Source organism: Myodes glareolus, chromosome 22 (genome assembly GCF_982192425.1).
Source record: "Myodes glareolus chromosome 22, mMyoGla1.1, whole genome shotgun sequence".
Classification (NCBI taxonomy): domain Eukaryota; kingdom Metazoa; phylum Chordata; class Mammalia; order Rodentia; family Cricetidae; genus Myodes; species Myodes glareolus.
Window position 1 is genome coordinate 25093969 of NC_142047.1, and position 11376 is coordinate 25105344.

The following is an 11376-nucleotide window of genomic DNA, read 5'->3' on the forward strand; positions in this document are numbered from 1 at the left end:
GCTAGCTCTATTCACTTATGGAACACATAGCTAGGAACTCACCGTGAAGGCAGAACTACTCACTGGAGCCTCTAGTGCATACATCTGACAGAAAAGGATATCTTGGATTCTACTTAAAATTTCTAGCATTCTGTCTCTGACAATCAGTAACTTAATTGTCTCTCCCTTTCCCTTCTGGCTCCTTCTCGGTAATTTTCTTTGTGTCTAAATGAGTTTAGGATGAGCACGATTTTATATACCAGCATTATTAACAAGTGCCGGCACAGCTCTGAAAATAGTGCCTGGGAGTCACTTGTCTCAGAACTCAGAGAGCCAGCTCCTGCTAACTCCCACCCGTGGCTAATTACAAAAAAAAAAAAAAAAGTTCCAAGCCCACATGACAATTTCAGCCCCGGTTTCATCCCTTGTGACTGACTACCACATGATTTGCATGCAGAACTAAAGCTAGCCTGGGGACATATTCTTTGGACGCAAGGAGTAAGTGAGTAGCTAAGAACAGAGCTCCAGGTGCAGCAGAGGTGGACTGAAGGGAAGGGGATTTGTTTTCAGGCCGGGAGACTCATCTGTCTCTTCAAGAGCAGAACAGTGTTTAAACTTTCAGAGAACAGTCCTTTTCTCAGCACTTCATGTTCGCTCTTGCTGAGGAGATCGCCCCAGATCCTCCTTTCATATTTTTCAATTCAAGATTTAAGTAATATGCTTCTTTTCAAGTAATGAACCAGTCCAGGAAACACTAGCTGAAGCTAGCTCAGGCTTTGATTGATTTTTCAGAGGGTCTTACCAGCTGAATTTCTCAAATCATTCCAAATATTTTTAGTGGGGAAAAGAGCCATATGCCAATGATAAATTATGTTGCCGTATGACCAGGCATGGCAGTCAAGTGCTCTGATATTTTAAGGCCTTTTTTAAAAGTCAATAAAAATTAAAAACCTTATTTCATTGAGATGCTGTTATTTCATTTTAAAAGGCTTTTCTGCCAACTGCAAATAAACCATATTAAAAAAAACACACACATTTGCCTTGGGTTATTGTATGTGTATCTGTAGAGAGAACAGAGTGTTCCGCTGAGCTAAATGGGGAAGAATGTTTCACTGTGGAATTACAGCTCACACATACCCACCTCCTCCCTGTCATCCAAGGGGTATAGTAAGGTCCCGCGTGGTCCCACACTGCCATGCCAGTCTCCTGGGAGAGATGTTCTCTGCTCGGGGCATCAAGAAAAAGAACTAATGCATGGAGGACAATCTGATGGAGGCTGCCGAGGGTTTGGTCCTTCCCAAAGCGAGAGCTGAAGGACCACTGGGAGGAACTAGTCGGACCACTGAAAATCCTTGGTGTTAGCTAGGTGGAATGATGTGTGTCTGTAACCCCTGCTTTCAGGAAGCTGGGGATGGAGATTTGTAAGTTCAAGGCCAGTTTGGGCTACCCTGTCTCAAAAAAAAAAATGTTTTTTGTTTGTGTCCGATGCATGCAAAAAAATATGTGTAATTTATTTGTATGTTATGACATATTATAATGCAGTGGATGCCCAGAAGTTTCCATTCAGTTCTAATGCAATCATGTTCCTCCTGCAATTTCCCCTTACCCATCACCTCCAGAGATACTATCCTTCTTGATTTTATGATTCTCCTTGATTTTTATATCTGATGAATATATTGTTTTGGTTTGTTTTTAAAGTCTATGAAGATAATATACTCCCAGATGTGTTGCAGACGGTGGGCTGGGGGCTCTTTTGATCTATCTAGATGGGAATGAAAGCTCCATAAAGAGCAGCTCTCCCTATTAGCCAAGTTCCAGAGGCTCAGGCCTGGGTCATCAGAGCCATAACCTTATAGCTTATATCATCAGAGTTTGGAAGCTGGAGGTGTATTGCTCTAGGAGCTCAAGGCAAAGGCTTATTGCTTTGCACTTGGAGTATCAACGTCCTGAGGCTGGAGTTCCAGCTCACACGCTTTTGTGTGTTGGGAAGCATGGCTCTTTGAACCTTGGCAGCTCTCTCAGTTCAGCACAGGACCTGCTGTCCTCCTGCCTCTCCCCACCTTTGGCTCTTTCCAGCCTCTTTCCCACAGTCTCAGCTTCTATGGACTCACCCTTGTTCATACTCTGGAACTCCTGAGCTGCCTCCCTAGTGCTACAGTTCAGTTACTGGGCTGGGTCTTCTGCAAGGGCAACAAGTACTTTGAACAGCGAAGCCATCGCTCCAGCCCCAGTAGAAGCAAGTTACAGGACGGACTTGCTTGGGCTTAAAGTTTCATTATGGTAAAGAGGGCATGGTGGAATTCTTGGCAATGGGAGTGAGCAAACAGAGGCTCCTTGCATCTTAGTAGATCAAGAAGCAGAGAGAAGGGCCCACACCTGGGTCCGTGCCTATCAAAGTGACCTGGGCTGCTGCCAGGGGCCATGTCTGGATCCATGGCCCTGCACTGCACACAGTGGTGATTGGGCTGCACAGAATTGGTCCTGCCCCTCACCAACTGCACCACTTTGAAGAGTGGGCTCTCCACCTCCACAGGGCAGCACAATAGAGCTGTCCCTGTTGGTACTGGTGCAGGTGAGCTAGCCTTGAATATGTGAGAGTGGACGAGCTAGCCCCATGGTCTGGCTTGCAGTGGCGTGGGCAAGAAAGAGATAGCCCCCTTGCTCCTCACCCCTTGTCACCTACTGCAGGCCGGAAAAGCTGGTCCCATGGTCATGAGAGTGAGAGAACCGCCCCTCACCAGCTGCAGCACTCAGGATGGTGGGCCCTGCATCTAGCCTGGGCAGTATACTAGAGAGGGCCCCATTAATGGGGGTGTATGCAGGTGATCCAGCACCATGAATGTGTGTGGGAGATCTGGCCCCACCCTTCACCCGTCATATGGTGTGTGTGTGTGGGGGGGATGAACTCCCTCCCATTCCTCACTGCCTATGGCCAGTGGGAGTGCTGGCCCTGAGGTCCTGAGAGTGGAGGATTGACACTGCGCCCCTACTGTTGTGGAATGTTATTTTAAGATGTGTTACATTTGTTTATGCTGTGTAACATTTGTTTAATGATGCAAAGATGTGTTACATTCTCTTAGGTTGCATTGTTTAACTCTGTGAAGCTGTGTTACTTTGCCTGTCTAAAACACCTGATTGGTCTAATAAAAATCTGAACAGCCACATAGAAAGGCAGGAGAAGCTTGACGTTGGTAGCACACGCCTTTAATCCCAGCACTTGGGAGGCAGAGGCAGGCGGATCTCTGTGAGTTTGAGGCCAGTCTGATCTACAAGAGCTAGTTCCAGGACAGGCTCCAAAACTACAGAGAAAGAAATCCTGTCTCGAAAAACCAAAAGAAAAGAGAAAGAAAGAATAGAGAGAGAGAGAGAAGAAAGAAAGAAAGAAAGAAAGAAAGAAAGAAAGAAAGAAAGAAAGAAAGAAAAGAAAGGCAGGCAGGAGAAAGGATAGCCTGGTGCTGGCAGTCAGGGAAAGATCTGGGAGCAAGAGAAGGAGAGAAAGACTCCAGAGGCCAGCTACACAGCAAGTCACGGAGTAAGAAGTAAAGAAAGGTATGTAGAATAGAGAAAGATAAAGGCCCAGAGGCAAAAGATAGATGGAATAATTTAAGAAAAACTAGCTAGAAATAAACCAAGCTAAGGCCAGGCATTCATAAGAAAGAATAAGTGATTATTTGGGAGCTGGGTGGTGGGCCCCCAAAGAGCTTGCAAGTAAAGAGTGAAATCAACCTACCACACTCCACTGGCAGCAGCACTAGGGAGAGCAGACTCTGCATCTTGCCTGGGCAGCCCAATAGAGCTGACTCTGTGGGCGGGGTGCAGGTGAACAGGCCAGGGTCACGAGAGCAGAGAACTGGTCCTGCACTCCCCCCCCCATGTCTGCCATGTGGTGGCAGGGGTGAGGGAAAAAATACCTCTCTCCCTCACCACCTGCCACCTGCAGCAGGTGAGAGAGCTGGCCCCAAGGCCATTGGAGTGGGAGAACTGACCCTGCCCCTCACCAGTTGCAGCACAGAGGAGAGAGGGCATGGCACTTTGCCTGGGCAGCACACTAGAGCTGACCCTGATGGTGGGGACTCAGGTGAGTCGGGTCTGTAGCAATGAGAGCAAGAGAGCTGCCCCCACCCCCTCCCTGGTATGGCATGGAACGGTAGGGGTAGGGGAACTAGGCCCTCACCCCGCGCCTTGCCACCTCCAACAGAGGCAGGAGAGCCTGAGAATAAGAGTAAAAGAGCTGGACCTGCCCCTCCTCGAGTGCAGCAATCCAGAGAGCTGGCCCTGGTGGTGCGAGTGCGCATGAGCTGGAGAGACTGGCCCCACTCCTTGCTGTCACATGGGGTGAGCTAGCCAGGGCAAATGCTGGAGGGTTCACCTGAGTGGTGACAATGAGAGAAAGCTAGCAGGCTGACCAACCCAGCTACCACTCGGGCCCAGAACCAGGAGTACAAGGTGGCCCACGCCAACACCCTTATGAACTGCTGGAGCGTGTGAAGGGGTCGGACCTGCAGATCCAAAGCTACAGGATTGGATCTCCAGGACACAAGGCAACAACAGGATATCCAAGAGGAGTCCCAGTGAGGGCTTAGTATTGATGTAGCAGAAGCCAGAGGCACTGAACCAGACCAATGACTCATTGCAATGAACACTTACAAGTAAAGATGTATAGACTGAAGGGTCACTGTGTGACTCACTGGGCCACACTACAGCTTCCATGCCGAGATTTTTTTCTATTATTTGTTTTGTTGTTATGTGGTTTTTTGGGGGTTTTGTTTTGGGTTTTACTTTTAAATTTGTTTTTTTTGGGGGGGGGTGGAGTTGCAAGGGCAGAGGACAGAAGCAAGGGGACAGGGAGATGAACGGGATTCATGGAAACATGGAGAGAAATCCACAAAGAATATGTAAAAAATTGAAGAAAAAGAAGAGAGGACGAGGAAAAGAGAGGAAGACTACAAGTAGAGCTGGGCTCGGCCATCGCTAGTTCCTACATTCCGAGGGTCCCACAATCCCCCAGAGCAGCTCCACCAACTGGGGACCAAGTCTTCAAACACAGGAGCATGTAGAGCGCATTTCCACTCTAACCCATAACAAGCAGCAGATCCTGCGTGTGTACTCAGAAGAGGCTGTGCCGCACTAGTGCTCAGACTGGAATTCCGCCAGTCACGCCTTGCTCACGTGTGTTCTTCAGTCCAACTGTCACCCAGCTCACACATGGACCACACAAACCTTGCATTCACCAAAGGCTTGCGTCATTGAGGAGGTGTTCCCCTTCTTGTCCGCACAGCGGGAGCAGGGCCATCTGGAGCCATCAAGGCTTAGTCTACCTGGAGTAGAGCCTTCCAAAGCTGGTATGTGTGGCCAGACCAGGGCGGCCCTTTCTCATGACACCACCAAACATCTGTCCTTCCAGCACAGCGTCTACAGAGAACACTGCACTCATTCGTAATGGAAATCTTGTCAGGCGATGGTAGTACCCCCTTTAATCCAAGCACTCAAGAGGCAGAGACAGATGGATCTCTAGGAGTTTGGGCCCAGTCTGAGCTACAGAGTGAGTTCCAGGACAGCCAAGGCTACACAGAGAAACCCCATCTCAAAAAAGAAAACAAAAGAAACAGAAATCCTGGCCCAAGGTACAGCCGTCAAATAACCATTACCTGCAGTATAAATAGGACTCCGTTTTCTGTTTCAAAGCACTGCTTACGCTGTTGACAGCTGAGGCTCATTTCTGAGACCACACGTTGCTAGTTTTGAAACGTTGCTCTGCGTAGCATTTTGCCTCTGGGGTCTCTGGCCTATTTAATCTGATATCTCCATTGGCAGAACACTGAGGAGCCTCTGAATTTGATTGCATATGTCTAACCTACAGTCTTGGCTGTTGGAGAACTCCCCAGCCTGCCTCTGCCTCTGTGCTCTCTCTCTAGTCCCAGCACAATGATGGAGGGCTTGCTGTGATGAGGACCATAGTGCAGAGGAAGCAGGGCCCAGAGGAAGCTGGCTCGCTTCAGACAGACAGGGCCCAGGCTGGGTTAGCTCCCTTCAGACTGATGGGGCTGACTGATTTCTGTCCTCTTGCATGGCTTCTACTGGGAACAGAAGCTTGTCCTATCCATTCTTTCATCCATCTGTCCATTCCCCTAGGAAGGGCCTTCTCTGCCCTTGTGCCAGTGGTAGGCGTGGGGTCCACAGCTGGGGTGTGAGGTGGGAATGGGTCACTGGCCATCCCTCCTGCCTTTTCTCAGTTTACATTCTGTGAGGCGAGAAAGATGATACACCAGACTAGAGTAAAATATGTGACGTGAAATAAGTATGTGTGAGGGCAAACAGCTGGAAACACTCTTTATATGATGAACTTAAGAAAGCCAAGGACAGGCACAGAGCTGGCTATGTGCAAAGGCCGGTATAAGATATTCAAAACAGAAGATATTCCAACCGGTGTCTGGTTCTGGAAGAAGAAAATAAAAGTCTGTGGTACAGCATGCTCTTGAGAAGGGGCAAAGGCAGGTCCGAGTGACACAGGTGTGGATGGCAGTGACAGGTGAGGTGGTGGAAAGGAGAAGAGTTAGATCCCTGGGGGTAAGCAGAAAGGACAGCCCGTGCATAATTAGCTCTTGCTTGGGAAGATGGGGGTGTTCCCTTATCAAAAGCATAAGCCCAGCAGGAGCCACATCATTGGCCTTGAGAACCTATGGCTACAGCACCTTCCAAACCAGAGCTAGGACATGGGGTTATGACATTCAAGCAGAAGCCACAGCTACAGTTCCCAGGGTCCCCAGGCCAGTGCTACCTGTGAATGTATTGGAACTACAAATCCCAGCCCTTTGACCTGGACCTTCCCGCTGCCCAGAGCACACAGCCTCTTACTGGAGAGGCGCTCCATGAAATCAGAATCGCAAGATGCATCTCTCCAGTGTGCCCTGCAGTCAAGATGGAGATTCACCCGGAATCACCACACGGTGAGGACTGAAACCCCCCCCACTCCCCCCCCCCCCCCCCGCTGCCATGGGTTGAACTGATCTCAGGGTGTAAGAGAGACAGGACTGTGTCTCCACAGCTCTGACAAAACTACATAGTTGGCTTCTGTGTGCCTGGCAAGGCGTGAGAGAAATTCCCTGAAGCAAGTTGAAGCCTTCCAACCAATCCAACCAATTCTGAGCAAATCAGAAAAAAGAAGAAGAAGAAGAAGAAGAAGAAGAGAAAGGGGGTTATTTTCAACCGCAGACCAGCTGCAGTGGGTGTTACCAAATTATCTGCTAAGAAAGCCTACCTTGGGGCTAAGACTACCCCCACCCCGAGTGTGTGGGGGGTTGAAAACAGTTCTGCGCCTTCAGCAGCTCACAATGCAGCCCTCCTTCACAGCCTGCAGAACAACAGGCTTTGACACTTTAATTATTCCGATAGAAACCCGTTAATGGGGTTTTAGTGAAAATAGAATTCAAATAGGCTTCAAGTCCTGTTTTTTTTTTTTTTATTTTTTTTATTTTTTTTTTTTTTTTCTTGCAGCCAGAGGCACTGGCTAGAGATTCATTTCCTCTGTGCCATCGGTGAGCGGTGAGCGTTATGGATGGGACCATGGCTAAGGGTTCAGTGTTCGAGGGTGTCAACAAAACACAGGGGAAGGTGACTGACTGCAGCAAGGCTGCCACGGGAAGCGTGGCCAGCTAGGCGCCCCAGGTCACTGCAGGCAGCCACAGCAGGAGTGCTCCCGGGCTGTGCTCCTCGGCACTGCCAGACACGGACTCCGCCCGAATCTTCACAAGATGACCAGAGTGTCCGTTTCCATTTCCTCCATAGCTTAGATGGATCGTTTCCCAGGTAGGGTCCCGTGTCTCATCTGAGAGCACCCAGGTTCAAATCCCAGATTGCCGTTTTAGAAGCACATGATTGGGGGTGTCTGCTCCTCGTTTCCACACATGTAAATGGAGAGCACAGCTGTGCTTTTTTTTTTTATTTTTTTATGCTCTGAGAAGACCTGTCACTTCAGAAAGAATAATAAAGCCCCAGGGTGAAACCGGTCTGGGCTAGGGTCAGACACCCACCCACCCGCCTCCTTCATCCTGGGCATATTCCTGTCTGTCAGGAAACCTAGAAGTAATTGGTTCCTCTTTCCCCACCCCGATTTTTCCCCCTATTTATTTATTGGTTGATTGACTGAAATAGGATCTTACTCTATGGTCCAGACAGACCTGGAACTCAGGGTTGTGTCTCAGCTCCCAAGTGCTAGGATTGAAGGCCTATCTAACCACGCCCAGCCTCTCCTGATTTTATCACTTCCTGTCCTTGCTGTTCCAAGCTGCTTACAGTGACTATTGTTTGGGACACGTTAATGCGGTGGGCCATGAGGTTGACCCCTGTTTACATACCACATGTCCTCTCACAAGGGACTGAGCCCGTGTCTAATTCTGACAGTGACCCAGATAAATGGAGCCGTTTGCGAAATGAGGGGACATTTTGGGGTTTGGGGGCTGGTTTTGGAGTCTTACAAATGCTAAGCAAGAGCTCTCTCCCTGAGTCGCACCCAAGCCCTGGGGTAGCTTTTTTATTTTAAAACTCTACCATACTTGTGCTGCGTGCTTTAAATTTGTTATATAAATAGCATTTGTTTCTTCATATACAGCTTTATAAACATCCCAAAAGTCTATAGCGAAAGAGAGGCTCCTTTGCTACCACCTCCTACACCCCACACCCTGCTCTTAGTGCCTTCCTGGGGGTGACTGCCACTTCCTTCCAAGGCCTTTGCACGTGCACACACAAGCCTGTTGCCTGTGTAGGCGTCGTTCTGTAACCCGGATAGGATACTCAGAGATCTCACTACCTTGCTTGGATTTGGTTAAAACAGCTCCAGGGTTTGTCGTGGTAAGGTCACCCCCCTGTCCCCTCTCCTTCGCTGAAGGGTTTGGACTCTGCATAGTTTTGTTCTTTTTTTTTTAAATATTTGCTTATTTATTTGTTATGTATACAATATTCTTTCTGCATGTATGCCTGAAGGCCAGAAGAGGGCACGAGACCTCATTACAGATGGTTGTGAGCCACCATGTGGTTGCTGGGAATTGAACTCAAGACCTTTGGAAGAGCAGGCAATGCTCTTAACTGCTGAGCCATCTCTCCAGCCCCTAGTTTTGTTCTTTTAAAAAGACTATGATGATGGAATGTCCTGGGCGGCTTGCGGAGTCCGGCAAGGATGGCCGTGAGTCCCTGCAACGCCATGAGGCGGGGGGAGTCAGGCGGGCAGTTACGGCGGATAAAAGGCTCACAAGACATAGTAAATAAACATAAGGGTAAACATTTATTACTTAAAAAGAAATAGAAAAACAGAAAGACAGAGATAGACAAATATAAAGACATAAAGACACAGAGACAGAGAGAAACGTGTGCACACGACAGGAGACAACCACACAAGAGAGAGAGAAAGATGGCGAAGGGGGAGGTCAGAGGTGGCTGGGTGGGCATGGTTAGTTCTTAAAGTGGCAGCAGAAGACTAACATAGAATTTCACAACACTGCAGTAGCTGTTGCTAGACCTACAGGAGATCCGCATGCAAGGCTGCGTGTGTGCGGGGCACACTTTTGGAAACAGAACTGATGGATGCCCAAGGGACGTGTGTGTAACGTTTAGGTGGTCACTACTAAATGATCTTCTCAAAAGCTGCTACGTCTTCTCCTAAAACAAGTTCCTTTAATTTCAAAAGTAGCTCGTCTTCTTAAAAATATGTAAGGAACACAAAGACCAGAAGTTTTAAAACATCTATAATTGCAAGTCAGATATGGTGGGACACACCTGCAGTGTCAGCAGGTAGGGGCAGGAGGATCAGGAGTTCACAAGGTCATCCTTGGCTATAAGGCCAGTCTGAGGCCAGCAACCATACATGACTTCAACACCCAGAAATGATAATCGCTAGCACATAGGCTACTGAGCCTTTAAATGCAGCCTTAATGTAATGTAATTCTCTTTAGTAACTGATCCTTTGCAGTTAATATATATCACAAGATTTCCCAAGTCATTAACAACTCTTCCATCTTGACGGTCTCGGCTCCCAATATAATTTGGGACAAAAAGAGGAAGCTTATGTGGAAAGAAGAAAGATTTGAAAATCATTTTTAAAGGGACTAGAGAAATGGCTCCTGCTTTTCCAGAGGACCCAGGCTCTGTTCCCAGCATCCACAAAGAGGCTCAATTGTCTCTGTCTCCACCTCCAGGGGATCTGATGTCTTCTGGCCTGTGAGAGCCCCAGGCACACCACATCCAGGATACCTAGACATACATGCAGATAAGGACACATTAAGAATAGAAAGAGCTTAAAGAGAGCTTTTAAATAATTTTGAAAGACTGCAGAAGGCAACACTAATTCCTTCTTGGCTTATCAAAGCTCAGAGAACACAGCACTGGAAATACTTTTGTCTGTGGAATATTCTGCAATCCTGGTCCCTGGTGTCTTTGGAGTTTGATAATTCTGATGTCTTCCCAGCAATACCTATCAACATAATAAATGTAACTTAAGGGGGTGTGATTTGAGAACACACACAAGATGTCTAGGGACACAGTCCCTTGTCTATTGTCATCACTTCAGTGTGCTGAAGGCCTCCACAGCACACATGACCCGTAGAACTTTTGACCTTGTGTGGGCTGGGAGTTTGGGGGTTTGTTTTTCTTAGGACAGAGCCTTTCCATGCAGTCCATGCTGACCTCAGACTCACAACAATCCACCAGTGCTGGGATTACAAGTATGAACCGCCATGTGAGCCGCCATGAGAGCTGCCATGCCAGAGAAGCCTGAACTCTTGACCCCGGCTCAGGACTTCAGTCCCGGCTCCGATTCTGGCTCCAGTCCCTCTGCCTGTTTCTGCCTTTGGAAAACACAGGCATTAATAAGAGGTTTCAGAGTTGTTGTGAAGTTAAATGTGTTCATATGCATAAAATGTTTGGAAGTGAGGCTGGCACAGGGTAAGTGATAATTACGCGTCAGCTCTTGTTATTTCCAGCGTTTTGCCTTTGTAACGTTTCTAGCATGCATGGGATTACTTCTGAGGGATAAATTCCTAGAGGTGGAAATATAAAGGTTAGACTGTTAGCATAGTTATAAGATTCAACAGATATCATAAAATTTCTCCCTGAAGATTCAGATGCAGTAACATCCCCGGTCTGGGTTGGCAATGTGGAGCCTCAGCCATACTTTATTGCCCAGCGCTAAGGCTGTAAGTCAGCCTTGCCTGTAGCGCTGGACAAGTGCTTCATGAACCCCGACCTCTGTCCCCTCGGAACTTTCACTGGAAAGAGACAGTAAGCGAAATAAATAAGTGAGCCGTGAGGTGGCCAGCGCTTGAGGGAGAACTCAAGCAGAGTCAGGTGGGGTGGCTGGGAGAGGGTCTGGGGCCATGGTGGCCTGTGGGGGTGGGGAGTGAGAGGACC